Source organism: Hyla sarda, chromosome 6 (genome assembly GCF_029499605.1).
Source record: "Hyla sarda isolate aHylSar1 chromosome 6, aHylSar1.hap1, whole genome shotgun sequence".
Lineage (NCBI taxonomy): Eukaryota > Metazoa > Chordata > Amphibia > Anura > Hylidae > Hyla > Hyla sarda.
Window position 1 is genome coordinate 68,852,338 of NC_079194.1, and position 6,000 is coordinate 68,858,337.

The window sequence follows — 6,000 nt, forward strand, 5'->3', positions numbered from 1 at the left end:
AACGGGAATCACTATCTGACTTTGTCTGGCTAATTCAAATGAATGGATACGGCACAATCTAGATGTGAATATAGCCTTAAAGGGGTACTCCGCTGCAAACATTTTATCCCCTATCCAAAGCATAGCGGATAAGATGTTAGATCACAGGGGTCCCGCCGCTGGGGCCCCCCCCCCCACGATCTCCAGTGACGTCACGCCATGCCCCCTCCATTCATGTCACCGGGAGGAGGCATGACGGCTATGACGTAGTCACCATGTCTCCTCCCATAGAAGTGAATGGAGGGGGCGTGGTGGCCACATCTTATATATCCTTTAGATAGGGGATAAGATGTTTACGGCGGAGTACTCCCTTAAGGTCTGGACCGGCTAGTTAAAGCCTTTCACAGCAGACTCACCCAACCATACCGTCATAGGCCTTGCTTTGCCCTTTACCTATGTCCCTGTATGTATCTGTCATTCCTAGTGCAAAGAAAAACAATGAAAATAACAATGCAGATGTGAACAAGTGATTACATTTTATCCAGGATTAAAGCTAGAATAATTTATTAAGAATTTGCAACAAATGTATTATTTTCCAAATTTCTCCTTTTCAACAAACTGAAAGCAGACTACTAGTGACCATGCTCCGTCTATTCCCTTGGCTACTTATCCTTTTCTTCAAAAGTGCATTATTTTTACAGCCTTTCTTTACAAGCATTATACAGTGGTCCCTCAAGTCACAATATTAATTGGTTCCAGGACGACCATTGTATGTTGAAACCATTGTATGTTGAGACCAGAACTCTATGGAAACCTGGTAATTGGTTCTGAAGCCACCAAAATGTCATTCAAAAATAGGAAAAAGTGAAGGATTAAAGATAAATAAGTAGATAACTAATACAGATAAAGCAAATCCTTACATATAAAAGTAAGAAAGATCTCCTGGGAGCTGTAAATCATTGTCTATTTCAGTGTTTACCAACCAGGGTGCTTCCAGCTGTTGCAAAACTACAACTCCCAGCATGCCCGGACAGCCTTTGGCTGTCCGGGCATGCTGGGAGTTGTAGTTTTGCAACAGCTGGAGGCAACCTCCTTGGGAAACACTGGTCTATGTAGAGGACAGGAGCTTCTTCAGGGTCCTGTACAGAACACGCAATGTCCTAAAAAAAAGGAAAATGGAGCCGCCCTCACCTGATGCCCAAAGGAGCAGACACCCCTGGTACAGGTAAAGAGTAGTAGAGAACATGTAATACCTCCCTGTACTGTAGGGGGCGCTACCAGACACCAGTCAGTGCATACACTTCAGTAATACAGGTAAAGAGCAGTAGAGAACATGTAATACCTCCCTGTACTGTAGGGGGCGCTACCAGACACCAGTCAGTGCATGCACTTCAGTAATACAGGTAAAGAGTAGTACAGAACATGCAATACCTCCCTGTACTGTAGGGGGCGCTACCAGACACCAGTCAGTGCATGCACTTCAGTAATACAGGTAAAGAGTAGTAGAGAACATGTAATACCTCCCTGTACTGTAGGGGGCGCTACCAGACACCAGTCAGTGCATGCACTTCAGTAATACAGGTAAAGAGTAGTGCAGAACATGCAATACCTCCCTGTACTGTAGGGGGCGCTACCAGACACCAGTCAGTGCATGCACTTCAGTAATACAGGTAAAGAGTAGTAGAGAACATGTAATACCTCCCTGTACTGTAGGGGGCGCTACCAGACACCAGTCAGTGCATGCACTTCAGTAATACAGGTAAAGAGTAGTAGAGAGCATGTAATACCTCCCTGTACTATAGGGGGCGCTACCAGACACCAGTCAGTGCATACACTTCAGTAATACAGGTAAAGAGTAGTAGAGAACATGTAATACCTCCCTGTACTGTAGGGGGCGCCACCAGTCAGTGCATGCACTTTAGGGATACAGGGGTTTTACCAGTGAAATATCCATTCTGATTGGTCGGTTCTTCCAGCCATTGACACATTTTGCAGATCTGGACTGTCTGTACATTGTATGTTGAGTCTGGTTTCAAGTTACAATGGTCCAGAAAAGACGATTGTATGTGGAAACCATTGTATGTTGAGGCCATTGTAAGTTGAGGGATCACTGTAGTGGTAACGTGTCTCAATTCCTTTAGAGGAGTCAAAAAAGAATACATACTGAGAGCACAAAGTACAAACCCCAAAATGCCAAAAACAACATCTTGTATGTAGGCTTTTCAGTAATTTGATACAGACTTTAACATCTGGTTGTAGCATTTTTTCTTTTTTTTTACCTAGAAAAAAAAAAAAAAAACAGGCTACAAACAGACACAACTTTTTTTTATGGATTTTTCTTTTTGGCCTGAAAAGATGCCACAAAAAACTGCCCATAGTTGTATTTTGCTTTTTGTTTTTTAATGAAAAACAACAGAATCACCAGTAGTGACTATCTTCATTTTTCCATAACATATTCTCCAAAATAAAAATAAAATAATATTTGTGTTGTGAAATTAAAAACAAACAAACAGCTATTTAGCAAATTTGTCCTTTTCTGACCCCTATAACTTTTTCATTTTTTCACAGACTGGGCTGTTTGAGGGCTTTTTTTTGCCATTTTAGTATTGATCTGACCTTTTTTTTTTTTTTTTTTTTATAATCCATTTTTTTCTGGGATATGGTGTAATAAGTAAAAACACAATTATGAAGTTTGGTATTTTTTTTTACGCTTATGCCATTCACTGTACAAGGTAAATAATGTTATATTGTAATCGTTCGGACAATTCAGGATGGGGCAATATCAAATATATATATTTTTTTCTTATGTTTCCATTTTTTTAATGGAAAATGGGTGTTTTAAACTTAATACGAAAGCAGTTTATGTATACATATATATATATATATATATATATATATATATATATATACACACACACACACAGTGACCCCCCGACCTACGATGGCCCCGACATACAATCATTTCAACATACGATGCTTTTGTATGTTGGGGCCATCGCATAAACGGCTCTCCGGCAGCGCAGACTGCTTCAGCTGCCACCAGATAGCAGTTTACGGTGCCCCGTGTGGTCCACTGACGATCACTTACCTGTCCTCAGGGCTCCGGCGCTTCCTCTTCGGTAACCCCTGAATCATCGGCGCTCTCCATCGACGTCATCACGTCGCTGCGCACGCCGTCCCGTCATCCAATAGGAGCGGCGTGCGTAGCGAAGTGATGGCGGCGATGGAGAGCGAGAATGCCGGGGAAGCAGAGGCCTTGCCGGAGCGTTGGGGACACCCCTGGGGACGTGGCGACAGCGATGGCAGGTGACATCCAGGGCAGCGGTGACGGTCCGGAGCGGCGGAGACACGTGAGTATAACCTCCAATACCAGTGGTCTCCAACCTGCGGACCTCCAGATGTTGCAAAACTACAACTCCCAGCATGCCCGGACAGCCAACGGCTGTCCGGGCATGCTGGGTGTTGTAGTTTTGCAACATCTGGAGGTCCGCAGGTTGGAGACCACTGTCCTATACTTTACATTGCACGGATCCCTCAACATACGATGGTTTCAACAAACGATGGTCCATTTGGAACGGATTACCATCGTATACTGTGTATGTATATATATATATATATATATATATATATATATATATATAAAATTATTAGTATTATTTTTCTTTTACCCTTAGGGGACTTTTATGATGAATCATTAATTAGATTTCTTGTATAGATCATTGCAGTACTATTAAACAAATAACTGATCCACAAAAGAACATTCTGCAGTAAAAGATCAATTGTCCATTGGAAGGTGACATCGATCATACAGGGCTGGGTTGAAGACTGTAATAACCAATATGGACTAAAACGTGTTTTGCTATAACGACATCATTTTTCACCAAACAATCCAATGGTTATTCAGCCACCAATCTCATGTGTACCACCTTAAGACTACACTGACCTTGAGGGTTAGGACTTCATATTTTAAACAAACTGACACTGTAATATCTTATGTGGTGCCACAGATTCCATTACACAACTCTGCGCAATTTTGTACCAAGCTGATAATGTCATGTGTATTGATCTTAGATGTTTCTTACGTAACTGCTTTTGATGTATTGATTTAAGTCAATCGCACCATATGAGAAGACTACAGGAGTGGCCTGGAAGTTAATGTGTCACCAAATTCCACAGGTTAATGACCCAGTATGAATATATAATCTGTATTAATAAACGACTACATCTTTTTTTTTACTCTACATGTTACAATATAGAGAGACCAGGCGCTGCTTTTTCCTGATCTCCATTCACAGCTCACAATAAAGTAGTTACTCATAGATATTTTTTTTTTTTTTTTTAAAGCCGAGGAACGTGCTTTCGATTCACCCAAAGTGCAAGAAAAAGTGCAAACGTGTTACACTAAAAAAAACGTGCACAAAGGATGCGGTCTATCGCAAGCCCTTCTCCGATAGGAGAGAGGCCCCCCAACAAACCTTTCCCTTCGCCTCCGGACCAAAAGGTACCTGCGAGGTTCCAGGTTCGATGTCCCTTTTCGCCGAAGCTACTAGGGGACCACAAATGCTCCCGGCATCCCCCTTGGCGTTAGCCAAGGTATCTGCCCGCAGAGCCGATTACGGTAGGTACCCTGCCAAAGCAGGAGTACCCGGGGTGTTTGCAGGGAGGTGCGGAACCTAATGGCCACACACACCTCCCCTAGACCGCCAGGAGGGACACCCAGAAGGGCTACCGCATCCTGACAAATCCTGTGAACACACAACACGCAAAAAGTGACACAGTGAGACAAAAAAGAAATAAATAAGTGAATGTGTGCAGATATACTGCCCGGACTAGATATGTGCATTATAAAACCCCCAGAGAGGTGATGACTAGAGTAACACTATGGATCTTAAAGGGGTACTCCGCCCCTAGACATCTTATCTAGCCTCTGGAGATGCACCTGACGCTTGAAACGAATGCCGGGTGCAGCAGGGAGATCACGAGGGTCCTGCCGCTGGAGACCTCCGCGATCTCCCTGCTGCACCCGGCGTTCGTTTCAAGCAGCAGATGCATCTCTGGAGGCTCGTGACGTCACAGCCATGCCATCCTTCGGATAGGGGATAAGATGTCTAGGGGCGGAGTACCCCTTTAACAGTGCGATCATTCTTTATTTTAATGTATTATTGTCTGTCAGTTTTTTAGGCAAGGGCAGACACTGAAATCTTTATAAGATCCCCATCAGTCATGACATCCTATCTGCACCCTACTTTCAGGGTATAAGGGTGCCGATGAAGTGACAGAGAGGCTCCTTACCTCTCTTATACTGCATAGATGTTGCAGTTGTTATTAACACAGCATCTAAGTGCGATTGCAGCAGGGTGTTAGTAGGACATTTCAGTTAACAATGACTGATGATGGTGCAGGCTCATCTCCTGAGTCCATACCAGATACCCGCATACATTATATAGTGCAGGGCAGAGATGGGTTAAGCATTGCGAATATACTATTTGTACAATATTTTGAGCATTGTAATAGTGGCCATTCAAGGTTATCATCAACATACTTGAAATCTTGAATACCAAGATCCCTATACAGTGATCCCTCAACCTACAATGGCCTCAACATACAATAGTTTCAACATATGATGGTCTTTTCTGGACCATTGTAAGTTGAAACCAGACTCAACATACAATGCTACGGACAATTCAGATCTGTGCAACGTGTCAATGGCCGGAAGAACCGACCAATCAGAAGGGGCAATTTACTGATAAAACACCTGTATTACTGAAGCGTATGCACTGACTGAAGTCTGGTAGCACCCCCCTACAGTACAGGGAGGTATTACATGTTCTGTATTCTTTACCTGTACCAGGGTTACTGCTCCTTTGGACACCAGGTGAGGGCGACTCCATTTTACTTTTTTAGGACATTGCATGTACTGTACAGGACCCTGAAGAAGCTCCTGTCCTCTACATAGACCAGTGTTTCCCAAGCAGGGTGCCCCCAGCTGTTTCAAAACTACAACTCCCAGCATGCCCGGAC